We start from the raw sequence: 15405 nt of genomic DNA on the forward strand, positions 1-15405 counted from the left end.
ACCTGGGATACCAGCTGGGTGATTCCCCTCTAATCAGGGACTGATTTAGACCTGGGACACCAGGTGGGTGATTCCCTGTACTCAGGGCCTGAGTTAGACCTGGGACACCAGGTGTGTGATTCCCCTCTAATCAGGGACTGATTTAGACCTGGGACACCAGGTGGGTGATTCCCCTCTAATCAGGGCCTGATTTAGACCTGGGATACCAGCTGGGTGATTCCCCTCTAATCAGAGACTGATTTAGACCTGGGATACCAGGTGGGTGATTCCCCTCTAATCAGGGCCTGAGTTAGACCTGGGACACCAGGTGGGTGATTCCCCTCTAATCAGGGCCTGATTTAGACCTGGGATACCAGCTGGGTGATTCCCCTCTAATCAGGGCCTGATTTAGACCTGGGATACCAGCTGGGTGATTCCCCTCTAATCAGAGACTGATTTAGACCTGGGATACCAGCTGGGTGATTCCCCTCTAATCAGAGACTGATTTAGACCTGGGACACCAGGTGTGTGATTCCCCTCTAATCGGGGACCGATTTAGACCTGGGACACCAGGTGGGTGATTCCCCTCTAATCAGGGACTGAGTTAGACCTGGGACACCAGGTGGGTGATTCCCCTCTAATCAGGAACTGGTTTAGACCTGGGACACCAGGTGTGTGATTCCCCTCTAATCAGGGACTGATTTAGACCTGGGACACCAGGTGGGTGATTCCCCTCTAATCAGGGACTGATTTAGACCTGGGACACCAGGTGTGTGATTCCCTTCTAATCAGGGACTGATTTAGACCAAAGACACCAGGTGTGTGATTCCCCTCTAATCAGGGACTGATTTAGACCTGGGACACCAGGTGGGTGATTCCCCTCTAATCAGGGACTGGTTTAGACCTGGGACACCAGGTGTGTGATTCCCCTCTAATCAGGGACTGATTTAGACCTGGGACACCAGGTGGGTGCAATTAATTATCAGGTATAATGGAAAATTCTGTACCTCCAGGGTAGGATTTGAATAGCCCTGTTTTATGGTCTCTATGAAAGACCTGATCTCCAGTAAGCCGTTGACCACATCCATATTACTGATGTGAGAAATGCTCAAAGCTGATAACCAATTTCGTGTAAATATTGACCTCGATATACATTCAGGAAATTAAAATACTGAAGAGATCAGTGCCAATTTTAGCATGTAAATCTTGATGGGGCCAGCAAAGCCACTACCCTTTACAACCCTTAACAATACATTCATTGCACTATAACGGTGACAAATGGTGCCCACAAACTGTTAGGGCCCATATAACGCTGTCCCAACAGCAGAGTCCCAACAGCAGAGTCCCAACAACTTACCACTGCTACACCTGGCTATCAGAGGAGGCTTGTCTGGCAGCAAAACAGTCCATTCAGCCTCATTTACTGCCTTTTAAAAAACATAGCTAACATGACTGACTTGCTTAAACAAATGTGGTTTCTAATGACAATTGAGATGTACAAACTATGGCATAAGGGGAGGACAAGCGGATAAGAGACAATTTAATCATTTTTATTAAGACATTTATGAGCGAGCTAGGACGGACGTAGTCAATATAACTATTTGTTAAGCAGTTTTGAAATGTATAGCGACAGAATTCATAACATGGGCCCCGTTCTTACAGTATTCTCCCTGTACACCAAGTCAGAACCGTATGATAAATAAAGGGGCATATAAGCAGGTAATGAAAGCTCTTACAATATTCAATGATTACATTTTTCTAAAACAGGTTATAGGCTACATGTGCACCACCAAGTCAGAACAGTCGGTGAAATTAAGAGGTGAAAATAGACCAAATTATTAGGGTGAGGCACATGGGCTACTAACATCTTACTACACAACATACACTTAGTATTACTTTCTTAGCTACAGTATACATATATCCCTGGCATATTTCATTGTCGACAGACCACCCCACTCACACACCCTACCGACCACACCACTCATAACATATCCAAGAAAGCAGGTGAGAGACTACGTATGTCTTACGCAGAGACAGCAGGGGTACTTCCCAGGGCCAGGTGAGAGACTACGTATGTCTTACGCAGAGACAGCAGGGGTACTTCCCAGGGCCAGGTGAGGGACTACGTATGTCTCACGCAGAGACAGCAGGGGTACTTCCCAGGGCCAGGTGAGAGACTACGTATGTCTTACGCAGAGACAGCAGGGGTACTTCCCAGGGCCAGGTGAGAGACTACGTATGTCTTACGCAGAGACAGCAGGGGTACTTCCCAGGGCCAGGTGAGAGACTACGTATGTCTTACGCAGAGACAGCAGGGGTACTTCCCAGGGCCAGGTGAGGGACTACGTATGTCTTACGCAGAGACAGCAGGGGTACTTCCCAGGGCCAGGTGAGAGACTATGTATGTCTTACGCAGAGACAGCAGGGGTACTTCCCAGGGCCAGGTGAGAGACTACGTATGTCTTACGTAGAGACAGCAGGGGTACTTCCCAGGGCCAGGTGAGGGACTACGTATGTCTTACGCAGAGACAGCAGGGGTACTTCCCAGGGCCAGGTGAGGGACTACGTATGTCTTACGCAGAGACAGCAGGGGTACTTCCCAGGGCCAGGTGAGGGACTACGTATGTCTTACGCAGAGACAGCAGGGGTACTTCCCAGGGCCAGGTGAGGGACTACGTATGTCTTACACAGAGACAGCAGGGGTACTTCCCAGGGCCAGGTGAGGGACTACGTATGTCTTACGCAGAGACAGCAGGGGTACTTCCCAGGGCCAGGTGAGGGACTACGTATGTCTTACGCAGAGACAGCAGGGGTACTTCCCAGGGCCAGGTGAGAGACTACGTATGTCTTACGCAGAGACAGCAGGGGTACTTCCCAGGGCCAGGTGAGGGACTACGTATGTCTTACGCAGAGACAGCAGGGGTACTTCCCGGGGCCAGGTGAGAGAGTAGAGGGTTTAAGTATGCTCTCTCGGAGGACCTGAGCCCTAGGACCATGCCTCAGGACTACCTGGCACGATGACTCCTTGCTGTCCCCAGTGTACCTGGCCGTGCTGCTGCTCCAGTTTAAACTGTTCTGCCTGCGGCTATGGAACCCTGACCTGTTCACCGGACGTGCTACCTGTCCCAAACCTGCTGTTTTCAACTCTCTAGAGACAGCAGGAGCGGTAGAGATACTCTGAATGATCGGCTATCAAAGCCAACTGACGTTTAATCCTGAGGTGCTGACCTGTTGCACCCTCGACAACTACTGTGATTATTATTATTTGACCCTGCTGGTCATCTATGAACATTTGAACATCTTGGCCATGTTCTGTTATAATCTCCACCCGGCACAGCCAGAAGAGGACTGGCCACCCCTCATAGCCTGGTTCCTCTCAACGTTTCTTCCTTGGTTTTGGCCTTTCTAGGGAGTTTTTCCTAGCCACTGTGCTTCTACACCTGCATTGCTTGCTGTTTGGGTTTTCTTGGCTGGGGTTTCTGTACAGCACTTTGAGACATCAGCTGATGTACGAAGGGCTTTATAAATATATTAGATTGAATTTGATTGACAACAGCTAATGGCTGAACACCTCAAACTTCCTGTCAGATAAGTTATTATTTTTTGCCTCTGATAGTAACATGTTTAAATCCTTACCATGAGCTATTTCAGAAATCACAGGGATTACTAATTCGTATCAACATATTGTTCACACAATACTGTCGTCCGAATTCTAATAATAATAATAATATTAAAGTTATTTAAAGAGGATAAGCAACAGGAATGGCGTACCCAGTACTGTCTGAGGCAATCAACGTTTGTAGCACCATCTAGTGGTCAGAACTGGTAATATCCCCTCCTCCTCTCATAAAACTCTCCTTCTCCTCTCTTCCTCTCCTCCTCTCCTATTCCTCTCCTCCTCTCCTTCTCCTCCTCCTCTCCTAAAACTCTCCTTGTCCTCTACTCTTCCTCCTCTCCTCCTCCTCCTCTAATCTTCCTCTCCTTCTCCACTCCTCTTCCTCCTCTCCTCCTCTCCTCCTTCTCCTCTCCTCTTCCTCCTCTCCTCCTCTCCTCCTCCTCCTCTACTCTCCTCCCCTCCTCCTCCTCCTCTCCTCTCCTCTCCTCTCCTCTGCTCTTCTTCTCCTCTCCTCCCCTCCTCCTCCTCCTCCTCTACTCTCCTCCCCTCCTCCTCTCCTCCTCCTCCTCCTCTCCTTCTCATCTGCTCTCCTCTCCTCTCCTGACCTCCTCCTCCTCCTCCTCCTCTCCTCTTCCTCCTCCTCTCCTTCTCCTCTGCTCTCCTTCTCCTCTCCTCATCCTCCTCCTCTCCTCTTCCTCCTCCTCCTCTCCTCCTCTACTCTCCTCCCCTCCTCCTCTCATCCTCTTCCTCCTCTCCTCCTCCTCCTCTCCTTCTCCTCTGCTCTCTTTCTCCTCTTCCTCCTCCTCCTCTCCTCCTCTACTCTCCTCCCCTCCTCCTCTCATCCTCTTCCTCCTCTCCTCCTCCTCCTCCTCCTCTCCTTCTCCTCTGCTCTCCTTCTCCTCTCCTCATCCCCCTCCTCTCCTCTTCCTCCTCCTCCTCTCCTCCTCTACTCTCCTCCCCTCCTCCTCTCATCCTCTTCCTCCTCTCCTCCTCCTCCTCCTCTCCTTCTCCTCTGCTCTCTTTCTCCTCTCCTCTCCTCCTCCTCCTCCTCCTCCTCCCCCTCTCCTCATCCTCCTCCTCTCCTCATCTTCCTCCTCCTCTCCTCTCCTCATCACTCCTTTCTTTCTCCTCCTATCCAGGCTGGCAACTCAGAGAACGGTGGTATGGATTGGGAGCAGCCCCAGTACCCTCCGTGGAACCTGGGCAACACAGAGAACGGTGGTATGGATTGGGAGCAGCCCCAGTACCCTCCGTGGAACCTGGGCAACTCAGAGAACGGTGGTATGGATTGGGAGCAGCCCCAGTACCCTCCGTGGAACCTGGGCAACACAGAGAACGGTGGTATGGATTGGGAGCAGCCCCAGTACCCTCCGTGGAACCTGGGCAACTCAGAGAACGGTGGTATGGATTGGGAGCAGCCCCAGTACCCTCCGTGGAACCTGGGCAACACAGAGAACGGTGGTATGGATTGGGAGCAGCCCCAGTACCCTCCGTGGAACCTGGGCAACTCAGAGAACGGTGGTATGGATTGGGAGCAGCCCCAGTACCCTCCGTGGAACCTGGGCAACACAGAGAACGGTGGTATGGATTGGGAGCAGCCCCAGTACCCTCCGTGGAACCTGGGCAACTCAGAGAACGGTGGTATGGATTGGGAGCAGCCCCAGTACCCTCCGTGGAACCTGGGCAACTCAGAGAACGGTGGTATGGATTGGGAGCAGCCCCAGTACCCTCCGTGGAACCTGGGCAACTCAGAGAACGGGTACCTGACAGAGGCAAACCCGCTGGCCATCTCCCTGTAGATCCATCGGTATCAACCTGGGAATCAGCTACAAATACAGGTGGGCACCTACATAAGACCTTCATAAGACATTCGTAACCCATAGAGATGGGCACCTACATAATACCTTCATAACACATTCGTAACCCATAGAGATGGGCAGCGTGACAATGTTCTATCCTCAAGAACCCAACAGTTACTCATTATCAAGTCTTCTTTAATGATGAAACAGGGGGCGTGTTCATTAGGCACCAAACGGAAGAAAAGTGAAACGGGGAGGGATACGAACATATGTATGGACTGCATCATTAGAACACCCTCTGTCATTGGACCAGCATCATTAGAACACCCTCTGTCATTGGACCACATCATTAGAACACCCTCTGTCATTGGACCAGCATCATTAGAACACCCTCTGTCATTGGACCAGCATCATTAGAACACCCTCTGTCATTGGACCAGCATCATTAGAACACCCTCTGTCATTGGACCACATCATTAGAACACCCTCTGTCATTGGACCGCATCATTAGAACACCCTCTGTCATTGGACCAACAACATTAGAACACCTACTGTCATTGGACCAACATCATTAGAACACCCTCTGTCATTGGACCACATCATTAGAACACCCTCTGTCATTGGACCACATCATTAGAACACCCTCTGTCATTGGACCACATCATTAGAACACCCTCTGTCATTGGACCAACAACATTAGAACACCCTCTGTCATTGGACCACATCATTAGAACACCCTCTGTCATTGGACCAACAACATTAGAACACCCTCTGTCATTGGACTGCATCATTAGAACACCCTCTGTCATTGGACCAACAACATTAGAACACCCTCTGTCATTGGACCGCATCATTAGAACACCCTCTGTCATTGGACCAACAACATTGGAACACCTACTGTCATTGGACCAACATCATTAGAACACCCTCTGTCATTGGATCAACATCCTTAGAACACCCTCTGTCATTGGACCAACAACATTAGAACACCTACTGTCATTGGACTGCATCATTAGAACACCCTCTGTCATTGGACCACATCATTAGAACACCTACTGTCATTGGACCAACATCATTAGAACACCCTCTGTCATTGGACCACATCATTAGAACACCCTCTGTCATTGGACGACATCATTAGAACACCCTCTGTCATTGGACCACATCATTAGAACACCCTCTGTCATTGGACTGCATCATTAGAACACCCTCTGTCATTGGACCAACAACATTAGAACACCCTCTGTCATTGGACCACATCATTAGAACACCCTCTGTCATTGGACCAACAACATTAGAACACCCTCTGTCATTGGACTGCATCATTAGAACACCCTCTGTCATTGGACCAACATCATTAGAACACCCTCTGTCATTGGACCAACAACATTAGAACACCCTCTGTCATTGGACCGCATCATTAGAACACCCTCTGTCATTGGACCAACAACATTAGAACACCTACTGTCATTGGACTGCATCATTAGAACACCCTCTGTCATTGGACCAACAACATTAGAACAGCTACTGTCATTGGACCAACATCATTAGAACACCCTCTGTCATTGGACCAACATCATTAGAACACCCTCTGTCATTGGACCACATCATTAGAACACCTACTGTCATTGGACTGCATCATTAGAACACCCTCTGTCATTGGACCGCAACATTAGAACACCCTCTGTCATTGGACCAACAACATTAGAACACCCTCTGTCATTGGACCAACAACATTAGAACACCTACTGTCATTGGACCAACATCATTAGAACACCCTCTGTCATTGGACCAACATCATTAGAACACCCTCTGTCATTGGACCAACATCATTAGAACACCCTCTGTCATTGGACCACATCATTAGAACACCTACAGTCATTGGACTGCATCATTAGAACACCCTCTGTCATTGGACCACATCATTAGAACACCCTCTGTCATTGGACCACATCATTAGAACACCCTCTGTCATTGGACAGCAACATTAGAACACCTACTGTCATTGGACCAACATCATTAGAACACCCTCTGTCATTGGACCACATCATTAGAACACCCTCTGTCATTGGACCACATCATTAGAACACCCTCTGTCATTGGACCACATCATTAGAACACCCTCTGTCATTGGACCAACAACATTAGAACACCCTCTGTCATTGGACTGCATCATTAGAACACCCTCTGTCATTGGACCAACATCATTAGAACACCCTCTGTCATTGGACCGCATCATTAGAACACCCTCTGTCATTGGACCAACAACATTAGAACACCTACTGTCATTGGACCAACATCATTAGAACACCCTCTGTCATTGGACCATCATTAGAACATTAGAACACCCTCTGTCATTGGACCACATCATTAGAACACCCTCTGTCATTGGACATCATTAGAACACCTCATTGGAGAACACCCTCTGTCATTGGACCAACATTAGAACACCCTTAGAACATTAGAACACCTCTGTCATTGGACCACATCATTAGAACACCCTCTGTCATTGGACCAACATCATTAGAACACCATTAGAACACCCTCTGTCATTGGACCATCATTAGAACACCCTCATTGGACCAACAACAAACACCCTCTGTCATTGGACCAACAACATTAGAACACCCTTGTCATTCATTGGACCAACATCATTAGAACACCCTCTGTCATTGGACCAACAACATTAGAACACCCTCTGTCATTGGACTCATTAGAACACCCTCTGTCATTGGACTGCATCATTAGAACACCCTCTGTCATTGGACCAACAACATTAGAACACCTACTGTCATTGGACTGCATCATTAGAACACCCTCTGTCATTGGACCAATTAGAACACCCTCTGTCATTGGACCAACATCATTAGAACACCCTCTGTCATTGGACCAACATCATTAGAACACCCTCTGTCATTGGACCACATCATTAGAACACCTACTGTCATTGGACTGCATCATTAGAACACCCTCTGTCATTGGACCAACAACATTAGAACAACATTAGAACACCCTCTGTCATTGGACCAACAACATTAGAACACCCTCTGTCATTGGACCAACAACATTAGAACACCCTATTGGACTTAGAACACCCTCATTGGACCAACATCATTAGAACACCCTCTGTCATTGGACCAACATCATTAGAACACCCTCTGTCATTGGACCAACATCATTAGAACACCCTCTGTCATTGGACCACATCATTAGAACACCTACAGTCATTGGACTGCATCATTAGAACACCCTCTGTCATTGGACCACATCATTAGAACACCCTCTGTCATTGGACCACATCATTAGAACACCCTCTGTCATTGGACAGCAACATTAGAACACCTACTGTCATTGGACCGCATCATTAGAACTCCCTCTGTCATTGGACCACATCATTAGAACACCCTCTGTCATTGGACCAACATCATTAGAACACCCTCTGTCATTGGACCAACATCATTAGAACACCCTCTGTCATTGGACCAACAACATTAGAACACCTACTGTCATTGGACTGCATCATTAGAACACCCTCTGTCATTGGACCAACAACATTAGAACAGCTACTGTCATTGGACCAACATCATTAGAACACCCTCTGTCATTGGACCAACATCATTAGAACACCCTCTGTCATTGGACCACATCATTAGAACACCTACTGTCATTGGACTGCATCATTAGAACACCCTCTGTCATTGGACCGCAACATTAGAACACCCTCTGTCATTGGACCAACAACATTAGAACACCCTCTGTCATTGGACCAACAACATTAGAACACCTACTGTCATTGGACCAACATCATTAGAACACCCTCTGTCATTGGACCAACATCATTAGAACACCCTCTGTCATTGGACCAACATCATTAGAACACCCTCTGTCATTGGACCACATCATTAGAACACCTACAGTCATTGGACTGCATCATTAGAACACCCTCTGTCATTGGACCACATCATTAGAACACCCTCTGTCATTGGACCACATCATTAGAACACCCTCTGTCATTGGACAGCAACATTAGAACACCTACTGTCATTGGACCGCATCATTAGAACTCCCTCTGTCATTGGACCACATCATTAGAACACCCTCTGTCATTGGACCAACATCATTAGAACACCCTCTGTCATTGGACCACATCATTAGAACACCCTCTGTCATTGGACAGCAACATTAGAACACCTACTGTCATTGGACCGCATAATTAGAACACCCTCTGTCATTGGACCACATCATTAGAACACCCTCTGTCATTGGACCAACATCATTAGAACACCCTCTGTCATTGGACTGCATCATTAGAAAACCTACTGTCATTGGACCAGCATCATTAGAACACCCTCTGTCATTGGACCGCATCATTAGAACTCCCTCTGTCATTGGACCACATCATTAGAACACCCTCTGTCATTGGACCAACATCATTAGAACACCCTCTGTCATTGGACCACATCATTAGAACACCCTCTGTCATTGGACAGCAACATTAGAACACCTACTGTCATTGGACCGCATAATTAGAACACCCTCTGTCATTGGACCACATCATTAGAACACCCTCTGTCATTGGACCAACATCATTAGAACACCCTCTGTCATTGGACTGCATCATTAGAAAACCTACTGTCATTGGACCAGCATCATTAGAACACCCTCTGTCATTGGACCAACATCATTAGAACACCTACTGTCATTGGACCAACATCATTAGAACACCTACTGTCATTGGACCACATCATTAGAACACCTACTGTCATTGGATCAACAACATTAGAACACCCTCTGTCATTGGACCAACATCATTAGAACACCCTCTGTCATTGGACCAACATCATTAGAACACCCTCTGTCATTGGACCAACATCATTAGAACACCCTCTGTCATTGGACCAGCATCATTAGAACACCCTCTGTCATTGGACCAACATCATTAGAACACCCTCTGTCATTGGACCAACATCATTAGAACACCCTCTGTCATTGGACCGCATCATTAGAACACCCTCTGTCATTGGACCAACAACATTAGAACACCTACTGTCATTGGACCAACATCATTAGAACACCCTCTGTCATTGGACCACATCATTAGAACACCCTCTGTCATTGGACCACATCATTAGAACACCCTCTGTCATTGGACCACATCATTAGAACACCCTCTGTCATTGGACTGCATCATTAGAACACCCTCTGTCATTGGACCAACAACATTAGAACACCCTCTGTCATTGGACCACATCATTAGAACACCCTCTGTCATTGGACCAACAACATTAGAACACCCTCTGTCATTGGACTGCATCATTAGAACACCCTCTGTCATTGGACCGCAACATTAGAACACCCTCTGTCATTGGACCAACAACATTAGAACACCCTCTGTCATTGGACCAACAACATTAGAACACCTACTGTCATTGGACCAACATCATTAGAACACCCTCTGTCATTGGACCAACATCATTAGAACACCCTCTGTCATTGGACCAACATCATTAGAACACCCTCTGTCATTGGACCACATCATTAGAACACCTACAGTCATTGGACTGCATCATTAGAACACCCTCTGTCATTGGACCACATCATTAGAACACCTACTGTCATTGGACCAACATCATTAGAACACCCTCTGTCATTGGACCAACATCATTAGAACACCCTCTGTCATTGGACCGCATCATTAGAACACCCTCTGTCATTGGACCAACATCATTAGAACACCCTCTGTCATTGGACCACATCATTAGAACACCTACAGTCATTGGACTGCATCATTAGAACACCCTCTGTCATTGGACCAACATCATTAGAACACCCTCTGTCATTGGACCACATCATTAGAACACCTACTGTCATTGGACTGCATCATTAGAACACCCTCTGTCATTGGACCGCAACATTAGAACACCCTCTGTCATTGGACCAACAACATTAGAACACCCTCTGTCATTGGACCAACAACATTAGAACACCTACTGTCATTGGACCAACATCATTAGAACACCCTCTGTCATTGGACCAACATCATTAGAACACCCTCTGTCATTGGACCAACATCATTAGAACACCCTCTGTCATTGGACCACATCATTAGAACACCTACAGTCATTGGACTGCATCATTAGAACACCCTCTGTCATTGGACCAACATCATTAGAACACCCTCTGTCATTGGATCAACAACATTAGAACACCCTCTATCATTGGACTGCATCATTAGAACACCCTCTGTCATTGGACCACATCATTAGAACACCCTCTGTCATTGGACCACATCATTAGAACACCTACTGTCATTGGACTGCATCATTAGAACACCCTCTGTCATTGGACCGCAACATTAGAACACCCTCTGTCATTGGACCAACAACATTAGAACACCCTCTGTCATTGGACCAACAACATTAGAACACCTACTGTCATTGGACCAACATCATTAGAACACCCTCTGTCATTGGACCAACATCATTAGAACACCCTCTGTCATTGGACCAACATCATTAGAACACCCTCTGTCATTGGACCACATCATTAGAACACCTACAGTCATTGGGCTGCATCATTAGAACACCCTCTGTCATTGGACCAACATCATTAGAACACCCTCTGTCATTGGATCAACAACATTAGAACACCCTCTGTCATTGGACTGCATCATTAGAACACCCTCTGTCATTGGACCACATCATTAGAACACCCTCTGTCATTGGACCACATCATTAGAACACCCTCTGTCATTGGACAGCAACATTAGAACACCTACTGTCATTGGACCGCATCATTAGAACTCCCTCTGTCATTGGACCACATCATTAGAACACCCTCTGTCATTGGACCAACATCATTAGAACACCCTCTGTCATTGGACCACATCATTAGAACACCCTCTGTCATTGGACAGCAACATTAGAACACCTACTGTCATTGGACCGCATCATTAGAACACCCTCTGTCATTGGACCACATCATTAGAACACCCTCTGTCATTGGACCAACATCATTAGAACACCCTCTGTCATTGGACTGCATCATTAGAACACCTACTGTCATTGGACCAGCATCATTAGAACACCCTCTGTCATTGGACCAACATCATTAGAACACCTACTGTCATTGGACCAACATCATTAGAACACCCTCTGTCATTGGACCAACATCATTAGAACACCTACTGTCATTGGATCAACAACATTAGAACACCCTCTGTCATTGGACCAACATCATTAGAACACCCTCTGTCATTGGACCAACATCATTAGAACACCCTCTGTCATTGGACCAACATCATTAGAACACCCTCTGTCATTGGACCAGCATCATTAGAACACCCTCTGTCATTGGACCAACATCATTAGAACACCCTCTGTCATTGGACCAACATCATTAGAACACCCTCTGTCATTGGACCGCATCATTAGAACACCCTCTGTCATTGGACCAACAACATTAGAACACCTACTGTCATTGGACCAACATCATTAGAACACCCTCTGTCATTGGACCACATCATTAGAACACCCTCTGTCATTGGACCACATCATTAGAACACCCTCTGTCATTGGACCACATCATTAGAACACCCTCCGTCATTGGACTGCATCATTAGAATACCCTCTGTCATTGGACCAACAACATTAGAACACCCTCTGTCATTGGACCACATCATTAGAACACCCTCTGTCATTGGACCAACAACATTAGAACACCCTGTGTCATTGGACTGCATCATTAGAACACCCTCTGTCATTGGACCAACAACATTAGAACACCCTCTGTCATTGGACTGCATCATTAGAACACCCTCTGTCATTGGACCAACAACATTAGAACACCCTCTGTCATTGGACCACATCATTAGAACACCCTCTGTCATTGGACCAACAACATTAGAACACCCTCTGTCATTGGACCGCATCATTAGAACACCCTCTGTCATTGGACCAACAACATTAGAACACCTACTGTCATTGGACTGCATCATTAGAACACCCTCTGTCATTGGACCAACAACATTAGAACACCCTCTGTCATTGGACCACATCATTAGAACACCCTCTGTCATTGGACCAACAACATTAGAACACCCTCTGTCATTGGACCGCATCATTAGAACACCCTCTGTCATTGGACCAACAACATTAGAACACCTACTGTCATTGGACTGCATCATTAGAACACCCTCTGTCATTGGACCAACAACATTAGAACAGCTACTGTCATTGGACCAACATCATTAGAACACCCTCTGTCATTGGACCAACATCATTAGAACACCCTCTGTCATTGGACCACATCATTAGAACACCTACTGTCATTGGACTGCATCATTAGAACACCCTCTGTCATTGGACCGCAACATTAGAACACCCTCTGTCATTGGACCAACAACATTAGAACACCCTCTGTCATTGGACCAACAACATTAGAACACCTACTGTCATTGGACCAACATCATTAGAACACCCTCTGTCATTGGACCAACATCATTAGAACACCCTCTGTCATTGGACCAACATCATTAGAACACCCTCTGTCATTGGACCACATCATTAGAACACCTACAGTCATTGGACTGCATCATTAGAACACCCTCTGTCATTGGACCAGATCATTAGAACACCCTCTGTCATTGGACCACATCATTAGAACACCCTCTGTCATTGGACCACATCATTAGAACACCCTCTGTCATTGGACAGCAACATTAGAACACCTACTGTCATTGGACCGCATCATTAGAACTCCCTCTGTCATTGGACCACATCATTAGAACACCCTCTGTCATTGGACCAACATCATTAGAACACCCTCTGTCATTGGACCACATCATTAGAACACCCTCTGTCATTGGACAGCAACATTAGAACACCTACTGTCATTGGACCGCATAATTAGAACACCCTCTGTCATTGGACCACATCATTAGAACACCCTCTGTCATTGGACCAACATCATTAGAACACCCTCTGTCATTGGACTGCATCATTAGAAAACCTACTGTCATTGGACCAGCATCATTAGAACACCCTCTGTCATTGGACCGCATCATTAGAACTCCCTCTGTCATTGGACCAACAACATTAGAACACCTACTGTCATTGGACCAACATCATTAGAACACCCTCTGTCATTGGACCACATCATTAGAACACCCTCTGTCATTGGACCACATCATTAGAACACCCTCTGTCATTGGACCACATCATTAGAACACCCTCCGTCATTGGACTGCATCATTAGAATACCCTCTGTCATTGGACCAACAACATTAGAACACCCTCTGTCATTGGACCACATCATTAGAACACCCTCTGTCATTGGACCAACAACATTAGAACACCCTGTGTCATTGGACTGCATCATTAGAACACCCTCTGTCATTGGACCAACAACATTAGAACACCCTCTGTCATTGGACTGCATCATTAGAACACCCTCTGTCATTGGACCAACAACATTAGAACACCCTCTGTCATTGGACCACATCATTAGAACACCCTCTGTCATTGGACCAACAACATTAGAACACCCTCTGTCATTGGACCGCATCATTAGAACACCCTCTGTCATTGGACCAACAACATTAGAACACCTACTGTCATTGGACTGCATCATTAGAACACCCTCTGTCATTGGACCAACAACATTAGAACACCCTCTGTCATTGGACCACATCATTAGAACACCCTCTGTCATTGGACCAACAACATTAGAACACCCTCTGTCATTGGACCGCATCATTAGAACACCCTCTGTCATTGGACCAACAACATTAGAACACCTACTGTCATTGGACTGCATCATTAGAACACCCTCTGTCATTGGACCAACAACATTAGAACAGCTACTGTCATTGGACCAACATCATTAGAACACCCTCTGTCATTGGACCAACATCATTAGAACACCCTCTGTCATTGGACCACATCATTAGAACACCTACTGTCATTGGACTGCATCATTAGAACACCCTCTGTCATTGGACCGCAACATTAG

The sequence above is a fragment of the Oncorhynchus keta genome, chromosome 17 (assembly GCF_023373465.1).
Source record: "Oncorhynchus keta strain PuntledgeMale-10-30-2019 chromosome 17, Oket_V2, whole genome shotgun sequence".
NCBI classification, from domain to species: Eukaryota; Metazoa; Chordata; class Actinopteri; order Salmoniformes; family Salmonidae; genus Oncorhynchus; species Oncorhynchus keta.